The sequence below is a fragment of the Petaurus breviceps genome, unplaced genomic scaffold (assembly GCF_028583685.1).
Source record: "Petaurus breviceps papuanus isolate PSGF00001 unplaced genomic scaffold, PetGlider_PUasm1.0 90823, whole genome shotgun sequence".
NCBI lineage: Eukaryota > Metazoa > Chordata > Mammalia > Diprotodontia > Petauridae > Petaurus > Petaurus breviceps.
Genome location: NW_027187352.1, coordinates 22,566,217 through 22,579,920, shown reverse-complemented (window position 1 = coordinate 22,579,920; position 13,704 = coordinate 22,566,217). Strand labels below are relative to the sequence as shown.

General features: G+C 36.4%; 1 protein-coding gene and 1 pseudogene across 1 annotated transcript in view; both read left to right on the top strand.

Moving 5' to 3' along the window:
• Positions 1 to 13,704, top strand: part of GRM5 (glutamate metabotropic receptor 5) — a 663,694-nt gene that overhangs the window by 340,105 nt on the left and 309,885 nt on the right. The gene's annotated exons all lie outside the window — the stretch shown is intronic.
• The window catches only part of LOC138148205 (splicing factor, proline- and glutamine-rich-like), a 47,334-nt pseudogene that overhangs the window by 4,121 nt on the left and 29,509 nt on the right, over positions 1 to 13,704 (top strand).

Genomic DNA, 13,704 nt, shown 5'->3' with positions numbered 1-13,704 from the left:
GATGACGACGACGACGATGATGACGATGACGACGATGATGACGATGATGACGATGATGATGATGACGATGACGACGATGATGACGATGATGACGATGATGATGACGATGATGATGATGGTGATGATGATGGTGATGATGGTGACGACGATGACGACGACGACAATGATGACGATGACGACGATGATGACGATGATGACGATGATGATGATGATGATGATGACGACGACGACGATGATGGTGACGATGATGCTAGGGTTGATAGTTAGAGTGGTATCAAATTATATGTGGCCTTACATATGAGGAAAGGGAAATTATGATTTTAAAATGTGAAATAAGGAGCCATTGAAGGTTTTGATGTAGGAAAATGGCATAATAAAAGGAGCAACCTGACAATGTCATGCTGATTGCATTTTGGAGTGACAGACTTAGAATAGGACAAATCTGCAATAATCTAGGCATGAAGTGATTAAAGGGGCTTCATGAGAATGGTGGCAGTAGGAATTGGGGGGAGAAAACATAAATAAAATATATTTACAAAAGAAAAAGAATAGTATAATTCAATAACTGAAAGAAAAATCAGCAGAAAAAGAAAAGAGATAAGTCAAAGGTAATGCCATGGTTCATGCATGGGTGATCAGGAAAACCATGAAATGGTATCATTATATCAGTAGCGATAAGGAAGTCCAAGGAGAGATATGTAGTGTGTTGACAGAAATAGTAAGTTCAGTTTCTGGGCATAGTGAGTGTGAAGTGGTGGCTATCCAGATAGCAATATCCAACAAAAAGTTGGAAGATATTTGTCTGAGGCCTAGTTTAGCATAGAAATTTGAAGTAACTTGAATGAAATGATAATTAAATGCATGACAATAATAACATTAAATAAAATTTATCAACCAGTGCTTTGTGGGCAGGGTAATGTGTGGGAAATGCAAATTTTATATGAGATTAGAAACCAGCATAGATTACTATGATACAGATAGATAGATAACATGGTAAGTGAATTACAAAACAACAAAGTAAGAGTATCAATACATGGGAGAAATTGAGAAGGCTTCTTTGAAGAGGTGGCATATGAGCTGGACTCGAGGAGATAGTATTCCAGGCATAGGAAATAGCCTGAGAAAAGTCAAATGAATACATTACGTGTTCAAGGGCCAAATAATAATTGTGGGAAGTGGTAATGAAAGTGTTCTCACTATTTTATAAATGAAAATTGAGGGTCGATGAAGTTAAATGTCTTCTCCAAAGTCACACAGCACCAGAACCAAGATTTTAACTCTTTTCTTTTGAGTATTTAGGATGCAGGTTTCTAGCAAAGAAGACTGAAGACCATCTCATAAGAATATGAGTTGAAGGAACTGGGGAATTTAGTTTCTGAAAGAGGTGACTTGAGGAGAGTATGCTAGCCTCTTTCAAGTATTTAAAAACTGTCATGTGGCAGAGGAATAATTGTGCTTGTTTTTCCTAAAACAAGAAGCAGTGGGGGGAAAGTGAAGACATGTAGATTTTGGCTTAATATAAGGAAAACCACAGCAATATTACAGTTGGCTGAGGCCGTGCAACTGAGTAGCAGGCTGGTAACCTCTATGGGCTGTAAGTAGGTTGCATTAAATAATTTCTAAGATCCTATCCAGACAATAATTTTATAGCCATTATACATCTCTATACAAGGTGACCTAATTATAAATAAGTTTGTTGCCCAGAGGATCTCACTGTAAAGGATGTCTTATTTTTTTCTTACTGTTTGTTTCTCAAATGTATCATTACTAAGCTTTGGGATCATTTTTCTACATCCTTATCATCTCCCCTCTGGCCTTTCATTAACACTGCTAACTTACAGATATTCAGCTTCATTTATAAAGACAACCTCTCCTTTGATGATTTATCAGACAGACATCCCATTCTAGGTACGCCTGGAAGGTATACCAGGAAGGCCTGCTGCATTAATGATCAACCACGGTCTCCCCCCAAACTTTAGGGGAAGCAAGCTGCCTTTTGCTGTGCCAGGCCACCTTATAGATGTGCCAGTGAGCACCATATTTTTTATCTGAATATTAAGGGGACAACACCAGTTTTTAAAGCTTTATTCCATGAGTAAACTCTGAGTGTCATTTGTGAGGATGAAGATTAGGAAGACATTACTTTGCATACGTGAAAAAGATTGTTTTGTTGAATCTGTCCGATTTACCAACTGTCAGTATCATTTCAATCCTATGAAATTATTTCTTAAAAATATCTCGAGATTTTTTTTCTTCTGACCAATGCATGTGAAGTCTGCTAACACTTAGCAATTAGCAGCTTAATACTTCCTTTTCTGAATACATAGCCAAATGTGTATGAGTGGCAAATCATCTACACCTAATTAGGAATATCTGCTGCTTCTGGGCTGCAATCTGCCATCTTTGGTCAGTGGCTAATTGTAGAAAGTTGTTGTTGGGTTTTTGATGTGATGCAATGCGATTTGATTTGCCCCATATCTCCTGCAGACAGGCTGCATGGTTCACTGAAAATCATTCGGAACCTGGTAAAATGGTCTATGGCCCATCTGCTGATTTTATTGTCATACTTAATTCATTGCTTTGGAATTATTCAAATTAATTCAAATAGAAAGAGTCCCCTAAGAAATAATCACAGCTTTGTAAAAGAGCATTACTGAATGTGTTGCTTTCATGTTTGAAAAGTAGAGTGTGGTATGGTAGGATGTACACTGGCTAAATAGGTGAACTGGGTTTGGGTCCAGCCTCTTCATTTGCTATCTGGGTATTCTAAGATACTTTGCCTTTGCTCCATGGGCCTCAGTTTCCTAATTTGCAAATGGAGTTAATGAGACTAAACACAAGGTTGTCACCTGCTTGAGAAATGTGGAAACGTGTCATTATTTTCTCATGTCATTTCCTCAGTGCTCATCTCAGACACTTGGTAGTTAACGTGACCTAATACCAAACTTCCTAGGTTTCTGTGAAGATTAAATTATATAATATTTGTAAAGCACTTTGCAAATCTTAAAATATTATATAAATTCTGTTTTATAATATTTGAGGCAGCTAGGTCTCTCAGTAGATAAATCATTTGAGCTGAGGTCAGGAAAAACTGAATTCAGGTCTGATCTCAAACATTTACTGGCTGTGTGATCCTAGACTGATTTAAACTCTCTCCACCTCAGTTTCCTTATCTGTAAAATGAGGATAAGAAACTGCCTCTCGGAGTTCTTAATGAATATAGAAAAAGATGTGTGTAAAGCACTTTGAAATCCTTAAGTGCTAAATAAATTCTAGCTATTTTTATTATGATGATAGTGATGATCCATACTACCTTATGTGGTTGTTGTGAAAAAAAAGTCATTTGCACACTGTAGAAAAAAATGTCTTTTTAGAAGAGAAAGTCAAGGTTTTTCCATTTTCTGCTTGTATTTGGTGCTTCAAATCAGGTTATAAATCTCCAATGATTCAAAGTAATTCAATGCAAGGAGCATCTCTAAGCACCTCATGTAGGAGAAGAGAAACAATGATAGTTGCTGGGTAATTGCCAACATAGAATTTACATTCTACTGTAGATTTTAAAAATTTGCTCATTTTCTCAAGAGAATAAAAACCATTCTTTTTTCCAATGCAAAAAAGAAGTAAGGCTAAATTGACTTATTTAGATATTTTAATGGATCTGTGATCTAGTCAGTATTGGTATTCCCTCCTTCTATATAAACCTAAATCCCTGCACACCATTTTCCTATGCAAATCTTGTCCATGTCTTTAAGTCTCTCCATATACAGAAGAGAATCAATGCACTGGAGACTTTCTTTTCTTTTAATATCTCAGGATACCAAATTATCTGAAATTATATTCTATTCTATGAAATTCTCAGTGGAGCAAAAGAGTTCTTTTCCAGAATTTCCTATAGCAATTAAGAATCAATAAATTCTTAGTTATTGTTTAACTAGAGAGATATTCTGTGCCCAATAGTTATTGTCCTAAAGCTTTTCAGACTGTAATAGATCCCTGGGAGTGTTGAGAATGAAAAGAACATTCTTTGTCTCTCACTGGTCTGCTTGCTAAGGTGTTGGCATCCTATCTCAAGGCAGCCCCCAAGGGAAAGATTGAAATTGCCACTCTGCTAAGACTTAAATTAGGTTATCCTTCTCTCTCCTTTCTCCTGCATGCTTCAGGGTCAGAACCACCACAAATAATCAAGGTCCCTATCCCCTCTCTTCTGACTTCTCTGATCAAACTTCATCTGGAGCTGTGGTGCCAGAAGGAGAAGGGAGACAGGCTTACTTTTGTCACCACTCTGGTAGGGAGTAAATTGTTAAATCCTTAACCTCTAAAAAGCCCACCTTGGTGAAGGGAGAATTTATAAGAATACAACTTCTGCCAGATTTTAAAAGAGATACATTGGTGGCTACTGCATAAATTGTGTTAGCTATTCTGGAACTTTGGAACAATGTGTTACCATGATCACAAGCAAATGAGACCAGACATGTAAAGGGGAACACAATGTCACATGTGTACACCCATACCACAGACACATACGATACTACACTACAGTATACTTTTGACTTCTTTCTATTAGACTAAGGTCATCAGCAGAATATATTAACATACATACAGAGAAGAAGAAACAACTGAGATCACTTTAGCTCGGTGTCTGAATGGTTAGAGTTCTGAACTTTCAATCAGACCTTAGTTCAAAACTTACCTCAGATATTTACTATTACATATATTAAGTCACTTAGGTTTTCTCAGATTTAATTTCCCCATCTGTAAAATTGGAGATAATAATAGTAATAATTTGAAGGTCAAATGCCAACAATCTCATTTTCCTTTTACTGATTATCTCAAACATTAATTCCACACATGCTTTTGGCAGCAGTGTGAAGGACTGTTATATTTTTCATTAGTACACATTTGTGCATATATGTTCATGGATGACTACTTTGAGAAAATGTATCAATGTATTATTTTTCCCTACTTTATAATACTTTTTTTCTAATTATATATATATATATAGTTTTCAATGTTCACTTTTATAAGATCTTGAGTTCAAATATTTTTCTTCCTCCCTCCTTCCCCCTGATGTCTTACATGACTTGTTCAGCCATTTATTAATTGATAGGCATCTCCAAAATTTCCAATTTTTTGCCACCACAAAAAGAGCTACTATAAATCATTTTGCATGTTGTTTTTCCCCCTTTTTATGATCTCTTTGGGCTACAGACCTAGTAGTGGAATTCCTGGATAAAAGTTTTATAGCCATTTTGGCACAGCTCCAAATTGTTCTCTAGAATGGTTGGATCAGTTCACAACTCCACCAACAATGCATCAGTGGTCTAATTTTCCCACATCTTCTCCAACATTTATCATCTTCCTGTTTTGTCATGTTAGCCAATCTGATAGATGTGAGATGGGACCTCAGAAATGTTTTGATTTGCATTTCTATAACCAATAGTGACTTAGAGTATTTTTTATATGCCTATAGCATATCAATACATTCTAAATGGTATTGTGTGCAAGTATTCTTAAAAATATTCTACCCTGTTTTATGCTAACCATATCTATAACTATAGAAAATCGTGTTCTGTTTTCTTTGAGAGACAGTAACTGATGGAATGCAAAACCAGGCACAAGGAGTCATGCCACTGATGCTTATTATCTATATATGAATCTGGGTAAGTCACTTAATTTGCCTAAGTCTCTCCATTTGCAATATGGAGATAATAGCACCCACCTCATGGGGTTGGTGTGAGGATCAAATGAGATATTATAGGTATAGCCTTTAATTAAATATCATTTTTATCCCTGTACCCCATCCATATCTTGAGATAATAGTAGTGCCTATTATAGTGGTTTGGATGGTCAGTTGAGTGTGTATATAGTCTTCTGTTTACATGTGTGTATATCTAGACACACACTCATATGTATTTGTATGTGTATATATGTTTATGTTTGTATGTGTATGCTTTGCAAACCTTAGAGTTGTATAAATTTTAGCCATGTTGCTAACTATAACCAGAAGCTTACCTGTCTCCCACTCCCTCTCAGTAGAATGTTCTGGACTTGAAGAATAGTAGGGCTTAGTATCAATGTAACACACCCTTGCTTTCTTTCCTTCAATACCATGACTGAATACAGCTTAAGTGTGGGCAGAAATCCCTGAGCATTCACCCAGCCAAATGGCCCCGCCTGCTTCATTCTTGTCTCTATGAAGCCAACTCTATTGCCTACCCTACTGTGCTAATACACCAGCACCCTGGCAAAAGCACCTCTGGCATTTAAGAGATGATTGAGTTTTGCAAGCCATATTTAGCATTAAAAAGAACTGAAAGTTGAGCAAAAATTGAACTAAATAACCTAATTGAACTTTTCCATATTTAATTCCTATTATTAGTGATGAGGTTACATAGAAGCCACTCAGTGACATGAATTTATATCCATTTAAATCTATGAATACCAAAGCATAGTTCTAACCTTTTATGTAAGCATTGTTAAACATGCTAATTACAGGTAGTGGTTGTTAAGATGATGTATTTGTCTTACACCATTAACCATGTTATCTAGGCCTCTTTTTGTGTATTTAATGATGATATGTACATAATACTTTTAAATTTACCATCTACTCTGTGCCCCATTTCTTTTCAAGCTATAAACCTAGGAATAATTTTGAGAGAAAATCATTTCAGAATAAGAAATATTTTAATGGCAACCTAGCCCATCCCTTATCTTCAAAAGTATTCCCTTGGGGTGGCTAGGTGGCCCAGAGAAGAGAGCAAATCCAGCCTCAGACACTTAACACTTGCTAGCCAGTTGGGTGACCTTGGGCAAGTCACTTAACCCCAATTGCCCTGCCTTTCCCCCTTCAAAAAGCAAAAATAAAAATATTCCCTCTACAACATGCATGATATGTAGTCATCCAATCTTTTTTTTAAATCCTCCAGTGAGAAGAAAACATATCAAACATACCCCCCCCCCAAGTAGTCTACTGCATGTTTGAATACCTCTAATTGTTAGGAAGTTTTATGTGTGTGTTGTGTGTGTTTCCTTACATCAAGCTTAAATTTGCCCTCATGAATCTTCCACCAATTTTTATCAGTTCAATAGTAAAATCAAAAGTATTTATTGGATGTCCTATATGTAACACATTGGGTTAGATGATGGGTATAACAAAGAAAAAAAAAAGTAAGGAATCCTCACGCTCAAGGAGTATACCCTCCACTATGAGACAAAAACAAATATATCTTGAATACATGCCGCTTGACTGGGCATACAGGGTCTGGGGTTCCGCACTCCTCCTGATCCTGTATCTAGCCATTCACATTTCTAGACCAACTTCTATGAAGTAAATTTCACCTTCTATTAAGGGAATTAGGCCTACTTCTTTTCCCATCCCTTGACTCATTAATAAATCCAAACAATGCTTTATATAGCAAAATGAATTGGTTAAATGTAGGGCTCTGAAAGTAGAGAATAATAGAAAGTTAATGTGCACTATAAATTGGGTATGGAAGAATGGCAGCATAGCGTATTGAGATGTCCTCAGAGCCCATGTCTGATATATTCTGCTTCTTTGGCCCTGGCTAAATTATGCAAATTCCCAATGCTCTAGTCAGCCCTCAAGGAAGAGGAAAAAGATTACAAGATATATTGGTGAAAGAAGAAATATATTTCTTCACCTGGGAGCTCCTTATACCAATAAAATAACATATCCAGTCCATATTCCCACAAAGAGGTACACTAGTCATAAAATAAGTATGACACACACGAACAGAATGAATATAACAAAGTTCAGTAACAATTTCTAACTATGATTACATTGATCAAATCAAGCTAATACTCAAGCCTCATCAGAACGTAAAGCTGTTTTGCAATACTGCAAATTAGTGTATATTTAATCTCAGGTGTGTACTATATGATGAAACAACTAAACTTCATCTTCCTTCTAGGGGCTACTCTCCAGCCATTTTACTAATTCCAAATCCACATTATTTTCCTATCTTCTGGATTACATTCTCCTATATTTTCTCATAATAATAGTATGAGTGACCCTTTAAGTGATTTTGAAAAATCTAAGTAAACAATGTCTATAGGTGCTTCTGCTCAACATGATTCCTCCTCAAAAGCTAACATTCAGTGTTAATTTAATATTTGATTAAAGTGAAAGAAATCTATGGCATTTAAATTACATGACTGAACTTTAAGCCTGAAGGGATTGTCAGGGTGAAGTTTAGTAAAGTTGTTTTAACAGTTAGAGAAGGAACAATTGTCTGAATGCAGGAGTGTGTGTATGTGTGTGTGTGTGTGTATGTGTGTGTGTGTATGTGTGTGTGTGTGTTTCTCTTTTGGGGCTATATTGTTTTAGGGATACCACTCCAAAAATATATGTAATTCCAAGGAGGTAAGATTCTTCTGAATTTGTTCACTAACCCAACTGACACTAAGAATATGAAAAGGAGTGATCTCACATTGGTTTTGTGATTCCTATTTACAAGTAACTTCTGGTGTACTCATCACTGATTTCAATTTTTCTCAGGTTCTGGGGAAAGGAAGGGCCAGAAGTAAAATAAAAAGGATGTATTCAAATGATAAAGTACATTTTTGAAAAGTATGAAGTATATGAACATATATGTATATATATATATATTCAAATATATATATTTGAAAAGTATATGAAGGGATAGAGAATATAAGAATATTGAGGAAAGTCAAATAAATATAAATCAGATTTAACTGATCAAATAGAAAATCCTCCATTTGACTTTTTAAAATAACCCTTTACAATCCTCCTCTTCCTACCATCTTACACCTTGGCACACCTTCTATGCATTATGTGATCTAGTGGCAAGTCTTACTGTTCATCCCATGTCCATCTCCCAATGCTGTGTACTTTCATCAATAATCCCCCATTCCCACAATTCTCTCCCTCTTTTTCTCATCACTCTGACTCCCCTGGTTTCCTTAAGATAATATATATACATACATGTGTACATGCATGCATATACACTATATATACATACACATACAAACATATATACACACATATACATATATTTTTGCTTGTACATACATTATACATATTATTATTGTTTGTACATTATTTTGTTCATATTGCTCCCCCCCCTAAGCTCCTTGAGAACAGGGACTATTTTTGGCCCTATCTTTGCACCCCGAGCACTTAGCCCAGTGCTTGGCACATATATAAGAAATGCCTATTGATTTGACTTAATTTTTCTGTGTTAGTATGTTGAAATTATAGATTCAGAGGACCTGAGTATGAATCCTGGCTTTACTTTTTATTGTCATTGTGCCCTTAGATAAGTGACTTTATTTCTCTGGGCTCAGTTTTCTTATCTGAGAAATGAGGGTACTATACCAGACAACCAGGCCCTAAGGTCTCTTGCAGATATCCAATGAGGTCCCTTTTCTGGTTTGTGATGATGTTGTTGTTGTTGTTATTGCTGTTCTTGTGTTATGTCAGTTGTATCTGATTCTTCTTGGTTTCATTTGGGGTTTTCTTGCCAAAGATATTAGAATGGTTTGGCATTTCCTTTTCCAACCCTAGGAACTGAGGCAAACAAAGTTAAGTGACTTGCCTAGGGTCATACAGCTAGGTAAGTGTCTGGGACTAGCTTTGAATTCATGATGTTGAGTCTTTTTGAGTTAAGAACTTGTACTCTATCCACTATGCTGCCTAGCCACCCCACAATCTTTAAATTCCATGTTTGTTTTTCTCAAAATCAATTCCTGTAATTAACCAGAATCATTGTCTATGACTGCAACTTCTTTCTTGCTTACTCTCCTCATTACTCTTCCCAGTGAACACCTTGTATTAGATTGGAAGCACATTGTCCTAAATTTGGCTGTAGTTAATGTGCTTTTGTGAAAGGCAAACCCTTATTATGAAGATGAACACACCTGGACAAATTAGAGGTTTGTTTGCTTCTTCATGCCACTTCTTTTAGACTCCAGAAGTCACTGAAAGTGAGGGACGGTTAATACTTACTTCCTTCTTGTTATAAAATGCTTTCTAGCAGAATGAGAACTGAAATGTACAGAGTGAGAGTTATTTTGCTCTCAGATATATACATTATAAGTGATTACACAGTGGGAGAAAGATCATATTACTGAGGGAGACAACTTTCCCCTAACTGATATGGTCTATCTATGTCTTAATAGATCAATATAAGGAAGTTTCTGGGGGAGTCATGAGGGGGAGGAGGAGGGTAAATAATGGTTAAAAACCTTTGTCAGCATCAGGCAGCTAGTAAGTATCAAAATTTGGACTTCAACCCAAGTCTCCCTAGCTCCAAGGTCTATAGTCTATCTTTTTTTCTATGGCACAGTGGATAGAGGGTCAGGCCTGAAGTCATGAAGACCTGAGTCCTCAGACATTTATAAATTGTGTAATCCTGTTCTGGTAACTTAATCCCTGTTGACCTCCTTCCTTTCAGGTATAAAATAAGGGTAATAATAATATCTTCCTCCCAGGAGTGTGTGGATCAAATAAGATAAAAACTGGAAAGTGCTTCTCTTAAGTGCCTGGCACATAGTAAGTGCTTTATAATGATAGTGATGATGCTATTGATGATGATGGTGATGATGATGTCATATTACTTGGAATATAACATGATTTTAGAATTGGAAAGCTTTGCATATGAAATCTGTTTAATTCTGATCTTGACTGGGGATGGGCAGGTCAATTACTATATATCTCATCAATTTCTGTAAAAATTACCAAGATTGTTTTCACTCGTTTCTTCAATGTCCATTACACAGCTGAATTTGTCACTCTCAACAACTCAAAAACATTTACCACAGTAAATGGTATCACTAGTTTCCTCAATTTTACTTCTTTCTTTAGTGCCCTTCCCTATAGCTTGAATATCTTCTCCTGTTGCCACCACTATCACTACCATAATTGATTTAATATTTCTCCAGGCTCTAAGTTATGACTTTTCCTCCTTATCACTCATTTATCTAAACTGCATGCTAACCTCCTGTGGATGCAAGGAACACATTTTTTTAATTCATTATATTTTGATGCTTTACTTTGCATTGTATTTATATTTATGGACCCTTGATCCTTGCGAATAGGGATGGATATTATTTTTATATTCTTACCATATATTCTTACCACAAAATGGATATCAAGTTGCCAAAAAATAGGAAACTGATCATTTTTAGCTTGATTTTTTTTACTTTCTATGGTCCTTGCTGATTGTTTATTTGGTAACTGTACTCCTCACTTTAAATAATCTAATTTTCAATATTTGCTTGTTGATGTTACTTATATTAAACTTTACATTCTAGTTGTCAGGATTCTGATAAAATTATACTGAATAAAACATGTTTTATGAAAAATAGGTAAAAGTTAGTTTAGAAAAATAGGAACTTGACTATGAAATTTATTTGAACTATCAATGATTTCAAGGCACAAGGAAAATCTCATTATTGAGTTTCTTCAACAATGTTCTACACATCTGAGCCTTTTTTGAAAAAGTCTTTAGAAGTTAAATTGAGGACACAGGACTATTCCTGATTCAGCATTTGTCAGTTAAAATGAAGTCTCACTTGTGTATTATCTATCAGCTCTGTTGGAAAAAAAAAAGATGAAGGCCAAAAATTTGGGGAAGGAAGTGGTAAGTTGTAGTGGAAGTGCCCTTCATAGGAAGGCAAAAAAAAATTATAATGACTCCTGAGGAAATAAGCCTATTATTCTAGATTGGGGTGCATTACCTGTGGCCTTTGTGACCTTCTAGGTCCTTAGATATGGCCTTTTGATTGAGTCTAAGTTTTACAGAACAAATCCTTTTATAAAGGGGATTTGTTCTGTGAAATTTTGGTTCAGTCAAAGGCCCTCACTTGAGGATGTAGAGGGACACTGCAGATTCCCCACCCCTAATCTAGATGTTTTATTGTCTCTAGAGAGGAAAGCTAAAAAAACTGTTTTATGATATGTATGAGTGTATTTAAGGAAATCATCCTCTAAAAAAGGAAATATTCAGAATATTTTAAAGTTCTCTCTTCTAAAATTTCAAGTGATGCAGATTTTGTAAAAGAAAAAAGTTTTATTTAAATAATTAAATCAGATGATATGTTAGTTACACATTCTCATTTCTAATATTTCATATTTATACAAGTTCTGAAAGTTGATAAATTTATATTTAGTGAAATATATGACAACATATCACATATATAGCAAGATTCAGGTAAGTTCTCTAAGAGAAAGAATTATAATTGATAAATGAAAGGCAGAGTTTTAGAGTAGACATAGGTTCAGAATCATCAAAAAATGATGAGTTCTGATTCAAGGGGGCAGAGTCAAGATGGCGGAGTAGAAACAGGACTTCTGCGGAGCTCTGACTTCTACCTCCCCCAATTCATGTAAAAGGGAACTCTGAACAAACTTTGGAGCTACAGAAACCACAAAATGACACAGAGAAACCAAGCTCCTGCTGAGGACAGAGCAGCAGGCTGGCAGGAAGGGGCCAGCACAGCACTCTGGGAGTTGATCCCAGTCCTGCACGAGCCCAAGGTTTTTAGCCCCAGAGTGGGCCTGACCAACCACTGGCTAGAGGGACTTCAGATCACCAGCAGCTGTGGTGGTTTCCAGAATTATCAACACATATATGTGAAGGACAAAGTGAGAGGTCAGTGCAGTGTGGACTTTGAGAACCAGTAGTTGGGAGAGTAGATGGCCTTTGCCCCTGGGGCGAGAAGCCATTGTGGCACTGTGGTGCAGCTGCCACCATGTGGGAGCTTCAGTTCCTGGCCTGCAGAGTGTAGGTGGACCAAGTGACCAGTTTGAGGGGTAATCACTCTTGTTTTAACTTGCTTGGATGTGGATTGAGGTCTAGGGTGGAGTTCCTGAAGTATGTGACCAGCTTGCCAGAGGGTGTGGAGGCTTCAGAAACAGCACCCAACTAACACCTTCAGCAGCTGAGAAAACCCCAGCATTTGGGATGAAGTTCCCTTGTCTGGTGGCAGAGCCCTACCATGGCAAAAAGCCCAGGGGTCAAGTGATTGAGTGGTAACATGAACAAGCAAAGGAAGCAAAATAAGCAGAGCAACTTTTCACTCCTATTTTGGCAACAAAAAGGATCAAAGCATGGAACAGGAGGAAGACAGTGAAGTCAGAACTCCTTCACCAAAAGCTTCAAAGAAAAATACGAGCTGGTTACAGGACACACAGAGGACCTTAAGAAGCAAATAAGAGAAGTGGAGGAAAAATTGGGAAGAGAAATGAGAATGTTGCAAGAAAATTATGAAATGAGATTCAACAGCCTGATTAAGGAAAATAATACCTTAAAAAATAGACTAACTCAAATGGCAAAAGAGGCCCAAAAAGGCAATGAGGAGAATAATGCCTTAAAAAGTCGAATTTGCCAGATGGAAAAAGAATCTCAAAAGCTCACTGAGGAGAATCATTCCTTCACAATTAGATTGGAGCAAATGGAAGCTATTGACTTTATGAGAAATCAAGATGCTGTTAAACAGATCCAAACAAATGAAAGAATAGAAGGCAATGTGAAATATTTCATGGGAAAAAAAAACACTGACCTGGAAAATAGATCCAGGAGAGATAGCTTAAAAATTATTGGACTATCTGAAAGCCATGATCAAAGTAAAAACCTAGAAATCATCTTCCAGGAAGTTCTCAAAGAAAACTGCCCTGATATTTTAGAACCAGAGGGCAAAAAAGAGGTTGAAAGAATCCAC